This window comes from Lagopus muta, chromosome 1 (assembly GCF_023343835.1).
Source record: "Lagopus muta isolate bLagMut1 chromosome 1, bLagMut1 primary, whole genome shotgun sequence".
NCBI lineage: Eukaryota > Metazoa > Chordata > Aves > Galliformes > Phasianidae > Lagopus > Lagopus muta.
In genome coordinates this window covers 21379252-21392520 of record NC_064433.1, presented here as the reverse complement: position 1 = coordinate 21392520, position 13269 = coordinate 21379252, and the positions used below count along the sequence as shown (strand labels likewise).

At 40.3% G+C, this 13269-nt stretch overlaps 1 long non-coding RNA gene across 1 annotated transcript; it reads right to left on the bottom strand.

The window, feature by feature from the left end:
• Positions 1 to 313: 313 nt before the first annotated feature.
• Positions 314 to 5955, bottom strand: LOC125692764 (uncharacterized). The gene is made up of 2 exons (XR_007376844.1): positions 5883 to 5955; positions 314 to 2242 (listed from the first exon to the last, which is right to left on the bottom strand). It is a non-coding gene; the product is annotated as an uncharacterized LOC125692764 (long non-coding RNA).
• Positions 5956 to 13269: the final 7314 nt, after the last annotated feature.

Genomic DNA, 13269 nt, shown 5'->3' with positions numbered 1-13269 from the left:
CAGCTGCCCTACCAAGAGTCCTGTGACAGGGCCTTAGAATAATGAAACTGAATACAAATAATAAAAGACTCCATTAGCACACACAGCATGGTGATAGACTAGAGACTTCTGAGCATCCTCTTGAGGCAGATAACCTTTGCTGAGAGCAAGGACCTTCTCAGGTTTTGGGGACTGATAACTGCTGATTCATTCAGATAGCAGTATCTTTCAAGATTTCCCTAAAAGCAAGCCCCTCATCTACAAGGCCATAAAAGCACAGCTTTCTTCATCAGTGTAATGGTGGCATTCTGTGCTGTGTTTAGTAATGATCCCACTAAGAGACTTCGTATTTACAGCATGGGAAATGGGAAAGGAAGAAAGCCCTGAAAGGTACCACATTTCAGATTCTTTTTCTCTGATACATAATAACCCAGCAAAGCCAGTTATCTTCCCCCATTCTTAGACAGATAGAAATGGAAGGATATTTTGGGTAAGGCCTTGAGAGATACAGACTCCGAGAGACTTCTTTTAGTGTGCCCTCAAGGAAATGATTCAGCTGGCCACTATTTAGTGCCCATTATTGACAAAAGAGGATCACTCTGACTGGTTTTATTGACTTGATATTTCTAGGCTTTTAGGGCTGTGACTGATTTGCAGCAAAGCACCTATAAAATGTTGAACACACAATGTCCCCCTGCTGTTTGGGCCTGTGTGCACTGCCAAACTGCAAGTCAGACCACAGGAGAACAGCTTTAGAAACACCAGCAATTTCTTTTGGTTGAGAAAATGAAATATTACTGGTTAGAAATACAGTTTATTTTGAAAAGACAATGAAAGCAAAACTAAACTTTTCTAGGGACAGCACAGGTAGAAGCATCTAAAATCAGTGCTGCCTTTAACTGTCATTATGGAGCTTTTCATTTTTCTAGAAATTGGCCAACTGGGATTAATTGCACCAGGCTGAATTTTTAGGCTGTTTCCTTGGAAAATGTCTGGGCAGAGTATTAAGCAATCAGTCTCTTGTTTTGACCATTACAAAGTGCTGACACCCATCTCCTTTGAAAGCTTTCTTGCTGAAGCTTGAAATACACTGAAGAAAAGCAAAGAAAGGTCCCTTTCTGTTGTTTCCCTGTGATGCTATTCCACCTGCTCTGTGTTTTACCTCTGCAGGATGCTTACTGCACATCCTGTTTTCACTACAGCTACTCCAGCACTCTCATCAAGCCATACATAAGCCAGCACCACTGTCTGTGCTTTGAACTTGAGTGAACAGCACCAGGAAAGGAGAGAGTACAGGAGTTCAGCAGGGAAAGCAGGAGTCAGGGGACTGAACAGAAGAGGACAGGAGAGAGGATGAAATTGAGGGAATGACAACTCATGAGTCAGGAGCAGAGGGATGTTGAATGGAAAAATGGGATCTGAAAAAAGAAAGAGGAGATGGAGAAGACATGGATGGGTAGAAGAAGGCTGGGATGAGACTGGGCAAAAATCTCTAGAATCTGGAGAAGAGCTCAGGAATCCCAAATCTTGGCAGCCCTTTGCTGTCCAAAATGTTGCTCTTAAACATTCTGAAAGCAGTATAGAGGATAATAGCCTTCCACTGCTGCTGCCCTTCAAGGCCAGAGAATTGTGCCAGGAGCACTGCTGTTTCCAGTTGAGGCTTTTTCAGGGGAATTCACCCTCTCAGCATTTTAGTCTCAGAAATACTGTTGATAATATTAAGAGAATTTATAAGTTGCATGCTCAGAAGATATTTGAATGAAGGCTACTTTCCCACTCTTAACCACCTCCAGCCTACGCATTATTGAGCTCCTTAATGGACTTACAGCAAAGCTAGCATTCCACATTTCTTGTGGAATTCCAACCTTGAGATTTGAAAAGACTCTTTTCAAACTGGTTGCACACTTAAATGTGTATTTCCAGAGTGAACTGCTTCCCTAAATGATGACTGCCAATCCCTGGGTTTGCCCAGTCGTTTGTTCCACCAGTCCATGTCTGATGATAGGTCGTTTCTGGAGGTCTGAGGAGGAATCTTGACCTTTCTAAAAGAGGTCCCACTTTGGACATGGGGTCAATTTACAGCTCTCACAGAGATTTGCTTTTGTGAAAATTCTGATCAGGAAATGCTGGGATCATATGTTTTCAGGATTGCTCAAATCAAACCTGTTCAAATGACTTTTCTTCTGCTTTCCAGACTTTCTCTGTGAGACAGAGCATGCAGAAGAGGAACCCCAAGGGAGCTGGAGAGTGAGTTCTGAGCCACCTGTCACAGTGAAGAAGAAAAATTGTCACAACATGCACAATATGGCACAGCACAAATGTGGAGTGCAGTACAGGGGTGCACACACCTATGCTGAACGGCCACGTGTTCAGGAGGAAGATGGGGTGGTGTAACTCATTACTTGTACATTCAGACAGGGCAGATAACAGATAATGGCAAAGAAGTGGGGTCAGGTTGTCATTTCTCAGTCCACAGCCATGGAGTTAAATGAGCTGGGACACCAAGCACAGAGGACAATGAAGAGAACAAAAGATCTGCTGCTGTTCTGTGTAAAACTTCTACTGAGCTACAGAGGACGAAGAGGAACTCCTAAGCCTTATCCCACCACTGTTCCTCTGTGGTACTGCACCCTCCTTCCCCAGTCAGGTCTCAGAATTGCACAAGAAAGGCCCAGTTATTTACATTTAAAATGTTCATACAGAGTATGCTGCATTTAAAAATATTTCAGCCAAAAATACCAGTTGTAGCTCTGTACAGACACAGAATTATTGCAGCAATGAATGTTGCCTTCTTTATCACAAAATCATAGAATGGTTTGGGTTGGAGAGGACATTAAAGACCATCTAGTTTCAACCATGTCTGTGGGAAGCCAGGTTTTTACTGTACAACAGCAAGAAGTGTTCTTGTCTGAGCTCTTACGGCCGTGAACACCTGCTGCAAGCATCAACCCCCTAAAACAGCTGGCTGCTGCTGCAGAGCCCCACCTAAACCCAAAGGACCCCAGCAGTGCTGAGGGCCTAAACACGCTCTGAACAGGAGCAAGGGTGAGATTGGGGTTGGCTTCTTTTCCTACATAACTAGCAATAGATCTAGAGGGAGTGGCTTCAAGCTGTGCCAGGGGAGATTCAGGTTAGCTGTTAGGAAAAATTTATTCTCTGAAAGAGTGGGTAGGCACTGGAATGGGCTACCCAGGAAGGTGGTGGAGACACTGTCCCTGTAGGTGTTCAAGAAACTTTTAGATGATGTACTGAGGAACACGATTTTTAGTGGGGAAATACTGGTGATAGGGGTAGGGATAGTATTCTGCCCTGATGTATCCTGACAGGAAATTACACTGCGTATCTACTGGTAGCAACAGCAGAAATGCCCATCTCTGAATTTAGAACAGAACTGCAAATGCTCAGTTAGTAGCTTCCCCTCAAGGATTGGCAGTTCTGCTCTGTGCCTGCCGGACAAAGGGAATACACACCAAGCCCTGCAAAATATAAAATCTTGTCCCTTCTTAATAAAATGCTTTTCCATCTTCTCCCTCTTTGCTGCTAAAGATCTTTTTGTTCTATCTCCATGATTGGTACTCATGGGAAGAGAGGGAAGAGTATTGACAGCAAGAAGAAGCAGGGGCCTGGCAGCAATGAGAGCTGTTTAAAAATCCTTATGCTGACATCCCCTGCAGCCCTTCCCTGGAACGATATGCAGGATAACATAATGAGGGCCTGCTGTTATTTTAGAGACTAGCCTGCTAAATGAGTGACCACCCTATCATTCTAATTCATTGTAGTTTCTGACTGCTCCTTTTTGATGTATTTCTATCCACATGTTCTAGAGTGCCCTTTATATCATACTGACATAGACTAATAGCTTGGTAGACTATCAGAACAAGCAGACAACAACTGAGAAAATTATTGGGGCCTATTAATATGAGAATGCTAACTATTACACTAATTGTATATTCACAAAAGAGCCAGGGGGCAATAACACAGTACCTGCTTTTCGCAAAGTGTTTCAGCTGATGTTATTACTGATTCAATTTGAATTCACACTTTTCAATGCACTTCTGATTTTTTACTTTTGTGATTGACAGCAAATTTCTGAAAATACGTTTGATGATGCATCTTGGTGCCATCTGTGCAGGGTCTGCAGTAATTTGTTATCCTAGGGAGTAATTGTTGAGTTGGATGACCCGGCTTAGCCTGTCATTTAATTAACACATGTCCTAGTATTTCATATTTTAAAGGCAATGCTGACCACATACAAATATGAATGCTGCATTGCCCCTGTAGAAATATATCTTTTATATTTCTGCAACTGGGACATTTTGTGTCACTCACAGATGCTGGTACTTAGCTCAGTGTGACTGAGAGACTGAGACCCCAAGTTTTTAGTTTTTATTGCTGGTTTCCCTTGCTGCATATAATCACAAGAAGTGTAGGAATGCCCATTTTTATCCTCTTGCCCAAATATTTCTGAAATCTTCACGTTCAGATCTTGTAAGGGGGAATTTCACAAAGCACTGTTGTCCTAAGCTGCTGTGGTTGAATACCACTGTAGCATCTCTAGAGCTGAGGCCTGAAGAAAGACCTTCAGAAAACTATAATTTATTCTCCAATGAGGCAGGATAAAAGATGACTATCTCCATGAAACACTTCTAAAACTGTCCAGCAAACATCTCCCAGTCTGTGTGTTAGTACCTCAGAAAGCACAGGATTTTTGCTTTACATTAAGTTGTCAAAGGAGCCTGTGCTGGATATCTTGAAGACAGTGACTAAGCAAGGACACCAGTCCTGAAGCAATATAATATACCTGTAGAAAACTCTTTCCACCTCACACACATTTTAAAATGAGGCTACAGTAAGATGGAAGGAGACAACCTCTCTCTTAACAAGCAACCAAGGATGTTCAAAGGCTGCTGGAGTGTGCTCCCACTTGCTGATCTTGCAAACAAGTTTTTACTTGACAAGATTGAATAGGGAAGCAAATTTGAAGTCTGATGTAAATTAATATTGAAATGAGGAAGGGACATAACATGATCTTCTTTTTCCCTGGGATCACTGCAACAAATTCACAAGGGTTTTATAAATCGCACAACAGCTAAGTCAGGATAAAAGTGAGAGTTTTTAGCCATTTCTGCTGAGATGTCCTTTAAAAGACAAATTTTTTTTTTTCATGTGATACTTCTTTGGTTAAAAAAATACATTCACCTCATTGCAAGACTGATGAAATTTGAGTACCATTAGCATAGCAATCTCTGAACGTCCTCTAAGGATGCTACTGTTATTACCACTGAAAACTCAGCAATCCTACTGTAGCAAGAATAAAAATTAAACTGATGAGCTGCAACTTAAGTATTTAACAATAAGATATCAACTGAAATCATCAAATATGCTGCTGTCTAGCGATTCATAGCTGTAACTAACAGAGAATGCAACAACAAGTATTAGAGAGATTAGCGAGAAGCATGCAGTGTGAATGCTGGGGAGGGCATAATGAGCAGCAGAAGAACTGAAGCAGCAAAGATAGATAATTACTGAAGGAGCAAGAGATTTTAGTGGCTCTACAGATGACAGGCAGTAAAGCTTAGATGACTGATCCAAACCCATTGAAGTTGATGACACTGTGGCAATAGCAGCCAAATTTTCTGTTATGTTCTAAAATATATTCTATATTTTAAGGTGCTTGCCCAGAAAGATGACTGTCCTCAGCCCAGTGCAGCTACTTCCCTCTTGTAGGCAAGGATGTAGAAGTTACAGGAACAAAGAGGAAAGAGGGGCTCCAGAATGGAGAGTGTAGGCACTCCCTTTTTTGCACAACAGATTAGGGAAATAGGAAATTGAGGAAACCAAGAAAAAGCTGCCCACCTTCAGCTTCTAGCACAGAGTCACTCAGGCATCTGTCCCCTGCTTACCTCTCCTCCTAGGGTGGTGGGTCACCTGGAAGTAAGAAGCAGCTGATAACCCAGGGAAGTTTTTCATGTTGTATTATCTAATCACTGAGAAGTAATCCTGAGCAGCCATGTGAAACCCTGACCTGTAGGAGCCTTCTGGGAACAAGCAGTGGTTGAGCAGATGCTGCCTATCCCCTTAATAGCAGGAGGGAGTGCCTTTTGATCTTTATTTGGAATAGAAATCTTACTGTGGGTCAGAATGGAAACTTGATTGCGGTGGAACATATGAAGTGCTTTAGAAGCTGCACACCAAAATGGAGTGCTGCTCTTCTGGCAGTACAGGAACCCCTGGAACTACTAAGCTCTGCTGAGCTCCTGGTGGAACCCATGGCCCTGAAGGCACCATTCTAAGAATAAAGTATTTGGTTTTGGCTTGAACTCAGTCCAGTACTTCTTCATTCTAAATAGGCCCTTCAGAGAGCCAGAAAAATGAACAGAAACGAGAAAAGTATCTGGCTGATCAAACACTTGATCTGACACTTGATATAATTCTTCATTGCCTCCAGGCTATGTTCCTTATTTTCACCCAGGCAAATAACTGTGAGTTCAAGCTGGTGAAATTTAGCCAACGTGATGGTTGCTTTTTGGTTTTGTTTTTGTTTTGCCATGATATTTAATTATTTTTCCATCTTCTGGAATCCCTGAACTGATGTGTTATTATGATTATTTATTAGATTGCTGTTATCGATTTTACTGACAGGAGGGAATAAACAGCTTCATATCACAATCAAACAGCAAGGGCCAAGATAACTGTATCAGATTGCCTTGAAGCTACTGAAGCTACTATCCTTCAGGCTGGAAAAACCACAACACAGAAGTAAAAGAGCTTGTTCAAGTACATTTGTCATAAAACTGAGTGAATTGTTGCAAAATTGAATAGTAAATACTGTGCCAAGGATGGCACATAAATATCTTTTTTAAATTGCAGGTACTGATATGAGTCTGTCTTATAAGAATGTAACAACCTCAGAAGAATATAAAGCCTTTCAAATGTAAAGTTGCATCAAAAGTAGTTGTATACAAGTAATAAATAATATTAGCAGATGATCAGCATTAGGTTCCAATGAAGAAGCAAGGACAGCTATTTCTCTAGCCTGAACACTCTCTCTGTGTAATAATGAGCAGAATTCTTATATTTTTTTTCAACATCAATGTGTTCACTACAGACTTAAATTGAGCTTTAAAGAGGATTTTACAGACAATTTATACTGTAGCTGTTTTTGCAGAAAAGGAGTCTGAACAGAAATAAAAAGTCTATTAACATCCATAAGTACAATTGCTCAAGAGTGAAAAGTATAAAAAAGAGGAAGATGCCATTCAAAATAATGACAGTCACTGTAAAATTGTTCTTTCTGTGGTTTTCCATAACAGCCATCAATTGATATGAAAGAGAATTGTATTCTTTATTACAATTATTTTGATCCATTTTGTTCCCATGTTGGCTTGTTGAGATAAACTGTGAGCTTCTGGCACTTACATCTCTCCGTTGGAAAAAAGGAGGAGGGAAAAAAAAAGATTAATTCAAATGTAAGAATTAAAACTAAGAATTTTAGAATTTTAAAATGATGTGAGCATTGCAGAGAAAAAAAAAAAGAAAAAAAGAACTGAGGAAGTTACCTTCTAGCCCTGCCAGTTTCAGCAGTGTCTTCCTAATCTGAAATTCCTGAGGTTTGATAAACTTGAATGACTTGCTCAATTTTTGGCTTGACCTTTTTCATGAAAAGGCAGGTAAGTGTCATTTACCTACACGTTACACTAATGAATACAATCTTGAGGAGGAAAGAGAAGGATGGGAGGGATGGTGCAAACCTAAGTATTTAATTTATATTCCCTTGCCTCCCATCTAGAGTGTTTAGTGCTTTCATAGTGTTTAGCCAATACAATCTATCCTATTGTGATTTTCAATTTAAGGTGCAAATGGATTGACTGATACATCTAGTTAACGTATGAATGTTTCTGCATGTTTCACTCGTGTGGTTTATGCTATACTGAAATCTCATCAGCCTGCAGTGTTATGCAGCATAAATGGAACTCGCGTGGAAATTTGAATTGGAAACTAAAGGAGAGGAGGCAGAGATAATTTCAGCTGCCAGCGTCAATATTTCCATCTATTTGTTTATGTATTTACTATATATATTTATCTGTGTCCCTATTTATTTTTAAGCATAATTCTCCCATGTTCCGAACTAGTTTAGGGCTGCATGTGGATAAAACAGGAAGCCATTTTTGGCTGTGATATTCTTTCCCCTAGGTTCAACACAGGTGGACGGACTGATGAATACATTGCTCAGCCAGCACTGCCCACTTTCAAACTCAATCAGAAGGCACACGTTGTCTGCCCTGCAAGAAACATCTGTAATTTTCCCAGGGTCTTGCGCTACTGGTATTGCAGATTAAGTCTCTACCAATGTATAGATTACTCCTTCACCAATTTGTGACTCTACTTCATATTTTAAGGATCCTTAGTACAATTTCCCCATGGGAAATTCACCTTCTGGCAGGGCACAAGACTGCGATGAAATCTTTCACCAGATGCCAACAAATAGCCAGGATTTGATAGGATTTATTCTAACCTTGTATTTCGTTTTTATTGGTAGGAGAATGTTGTGGCATTACCACCATAAAATGTATGCAGACATTTATCTAAAAACAGACTGAGACTGGAAGGCTCAGCTAAATAGTCCTGTCTCTCTATATATAGATGAATCATAGAACTATAGAATGGTTGAAAAGTTGAAAAGGACCACAATGATCATCTAGTTTCAACCCCCTGCTGTGTGCAGGGTCGACAACCACCAGACCAGGCTGCCCAGAGCCACATCCAGCCTGGCCTTGGATGCCTCCAGGGATGGGGCATCCACAGCCTCCTTGGGCAACCTGTTCCAGTGTCACCACCCTGTGTGAAAAACTTCCTCCTAATATCTAAAATAAATCTCCCATCTCAATTTAAAACCATTCCTCCTCGGTGAAGTGGGGGTGTACAGATAGAGAGAGTGGTTGGAAAATGTTGTTCAGCTGAAAATCTGCAGGAAAGTGCACTTTTGTTCTGGTCATCTCTACCTGCTTTCATCTTGGAGGCAGAACAATACAGAATGTGTTTTGTAGGTATCTCTAGCTTACCCAGCATGGCTGCACTTGCTGTGTAGTTCTCTTTAGCATACTAAATTGACTTTTCACATAACATCCTAAAATACGTAGGGAATAGCTCCCTCCCCTGCAAAACAGAAGGTATTGCTGCAAGCCAGAGAGGATCAATCTCACACCTATTTCTTAAGTGTTAAAGGGAAAAATCAGGGACCTTTTTAATTGAGCTACAGCAACAAACAGCACCTGCTGACCTGTTTGTACAGTGTTTCCTCTATTTAGAGTAATTATAGTCAGACATTTGGTTGTAACTTCATTTAAAAATATAATAGGAGTATTTAAGATACTCAACAGAAACAGCTCATTAAGGAAATTCTTCCCTAAGAATAAAAAAATACTTTGCATCTCTTAGACTAATCTTTTCTGGTTGGAGGGCTGAGATGTTCTCCCAGTAAAATGGAGATAAAAGAAACATCTGTTTCACAGTCAGCATGTGGGGAGCATAATGGTATAAAAGTAAAAAGCTGCAAGAACTGCAGGTGCTCAGTCAGTGCATCCATCACGATGTCTTGCCTCAAAAAGTATTTGATGTCCAGTGCTTCAAGAATAGCATAAGATCAGCATACACGGAGAATAATCTTTTGCTAAGACACTCACTTTCTTCAAGATCAGCTCTTGATGCCTGAGAACCGATTTTGATCAATTCTAAAACTACATGTGTTTACAAGAATGAAGCAGTTTAAGGGATTATGCACCCTCTGTAAGAAGTATGTCCTGCAGACTTTTATAAGAAGCAACATAATTAATGGATTTACCAAAGATGAGAAAAAGTGTTTTAGAAACTATTTTCTGCTTGTATTTGCTCAACTCATGTTTGGAAATATCCAAGCTTCCCAGGTCCCCTGGGTACGACAGCAATGCAAATCATAAAAATGATGTGAGCATTAATCGAAGTCCTCCTCCTCCCCCAGTGCTAAGCTTATGATATAAAGCTACAAGAAACACTGAGGTGCATTTCAAATTCAAATAACATCTAGAATAATAAACTTATCTGTTTTTATCCAGTAGATTTATAATTACATTTTAATGCTCAGCTAAAGGTGCCAAGATAAACTCAGGCCAGAAGTTGAGAGGAAGTTTTTATCGGAGGTTTGATTTGTGTGGTCCAGCGGATCTTTTTCTCTCTGCCCGACAGATCACAATATATTTCCACATATATATTTTTTTTAATACATCTGAAATGGGACTGCAGCAGTTGTTAATAATGCACAGCATTAAGAGCCCTTTTCTCTTCCCTTGTGCACTGATTACACTTCAGTAGCCCATAGCTACATTCTGGTCCCCAACAAGCTGTCTGGGATTGCCAAGAACCAGCTTGTAAGCCCTTACCTAAAACCATTCTGTTCCATCCATATATTCTTCATCCAGTCTTGGTCTGTCATATCAAAGACCTTCCCAGAATTGGAATTCAAATGATAAGACTATAATCTTGAGTGTACTCCAATGACATCTGGGGAAGTTTTGCCATTAACTTCAAATAACAGCAGAATTAAGATCCTGAGCAGACAGAGCCAAGCCAGAGTTCTCACTAGAGAACCTGAGAATCAAAATGCATCCCATCCCTTTGGGTAAAGTGGGAGTGGCAAGAGTGAGACACTCAGATTTAAAAACTGAACCAAAAGTTTACTTTTAAACTGCAGTTAAAAATTACTATGACCCTATAAATTTTCCTGATTCTCTCTTATCTTGCCAGCCCACAGCTGTAGAATACATTGTTAACCTTGCTATACAGTACTTACTGAAGAGTGCATTATTTCTATTCCCTCTAAAATATTTCTTTTGATACTGAAAGGGTGATGGCAAAAGAGCATTTCTTTACCTTTAGAAATTTTAATGCATGTTCTCAAATCGTCCTCCTCAGCTACGAAAATTGAAAGTGTATCTGCTTTATTGAAAAAGCTCTTGAGGGGCAGGACGGCATCCAGAAGGACCTAGGCAGGCTTGAACAGAGAAACCAGGAGAAGAACCTCATGAGGTTCAACAAAACAAAGTGCAAGGTCTTACACCTGAGTCACGTTAATCCCCACTACTAATACAAGCTGGGGGATGCAAGGATGGAGCATAGCTCTGCTGGAAAGGATTTGGGGGTACTGGTGGATGGCAAGCAGGACACTAACCAGTGGTGTGCCCTTGCAGCCCAGAAAGCTAATTGTATCCTGGGCTACACCAAAAGCAGTGTGGCCAGCAGGGCGAGGGAGGTGATCTTATACTCTGTGCTGATGAGGATTCACCTGGAGTACTGTGTCCAGGTGTGGAATCCTCAGTACAGGAGAGATGCGGGATTGCTGGAGTGCATCCAGAGAAGTGCCTCAAAAATGATCCAAGAGATGGAACAACTCCCCTACAAGGACAGGATGAGAGAAATGTGGCTGTTCAGCCTGGAGAAGAGAAGGCTCTGGGAGACCTGAGAGCAATCTTTCAGTATCTAAAGGAGGGGGATGTAAGAAAGAAGGGGACAAACTCTTTAGCGGGGTCTGTTGTGATAGGATGAGGGGAAATGATTTCAAACTAAAAGAGGGGAGATTTAGACTGGTTATAAGGAAAGAGTTTTTTAATAAGATTGATGAGGCACTGGAACAGGTTGCCCAGAGAAGTGGTGGATGCCCTGCCCTTGGAGGCATTCAAGGCCAGGTTGGATCGGTCTCTGAGCAACCTGATCTAGCTGTAGGTGTCCCTGTTCATTGCAGGGTGGTTGGACCAGATGATCTTTAAAGGTCTCTTCCAGCTCTGAGGATTCTATGATGGTAGAACAGTTGATAAGTGTCAATTTCAGATCCTCTTCCTTTATTTTCTGAAGAGAATCTTCACAGGGTTTAAACACATCATTCTCAACATATGCTTAATATAAATGAGCAATCCATTAGTATTAAAAAAGTAAATCCAGACATATGTTGTTTTAATAAGAAGGTATTAAATATGTCTGTCAAAAGGAATGTCAACCATTTTTCAGCATCTGATCTGCAATATATCAAGGCATGTTTATGTATAAATCATACTGCTAGGCTTCTTTCTTTTGACCTTGTTATATGGCACAAGAGAGCAGTAAATAGGAAATCTTCACACTTGAAAATAAGTTTATGAAAAAATTGATGAGGCAAAATGAGCCTTCTAAAGGAATCTGTAAAGAGATGAAGACAAGCTAACAGTTTTCATCTCTGTTGTTGTTTCCCTGAGTACTGGGCATGAGGCTGAGCATAGGGCATAAAGCACTTAGGTCTCCATCTGTCACTGAGGTTGTGTAACCTTTGCCGATATTTCTCTTTGCTCCTCGAAGAACCTTTCAGACAAAGGTACACCAGGACTTATGATCTGGCCACAAATTATCGCTTCACTAAGAGAAATACATCTGTCAGAATTACTAACACTGAAATATCGATGCACTTTTCATTCTTCCCTTTTCTGCTTTCATCCAGCAAATATTTTAAAACACAATTACTTTTTGGTGTCGGTGGTACTGTATTGATGGGTTGCACAATATATTTGTGGAGTCAGCCACAACAAGGGGCATAGCCTTACTGAGACTGATTGTGCTGTCTTGGTTTCTTACAAATGATGGACTGGCCCATATCTGAGGAAGCTATGTAAATATATATAGCTTCCAGTGCTGCATATCTAATCTTTCAAATATACCCCTTTATCAAAGACAAAATAATGAGGATTGTTATTAAAACAAGAAGCCATATCCATCTTATTAAGACAAAGGCAGGATTTACTAGGAAGATTGAAAAGATGGGTGGCCATTCAGGATATTAATTGCTGAATAAATACACTACAGTCCTGTAAAACAAAAAGAAAATTATATACTTTTGTATTACAAGACCTAGTAGTAAGACATAATGGAGTATGCTCAGACACTGTAATCAACATGAGCTGAAGGACTATTTTTTTCAGTCATCATAAATTTACAGTGAGAATTGCAAACCTTAAACTTTTTCAGTTTTCCTCTAAATGTAACTGCAAGAGAGTTTCAAGACATTTATCTGTAAAGGTCTGATAAGATATAGCCCTACTTCTTTCATCTTTTAAAAGCTGAGGAGGAGTGTAAGAAAAAGCGGTGAAGAAAAATCTCCATTGATGCACTTTAGTGGTTTAGGAATGCCCTGTACCAGAGCATTCATATTTACAATTAGTCAATTACAGACTGGAAGAAAGAACTGCTGAGCAATTAACCCTAGCCATAAATCCTACCAGGAGTAAGGTACAG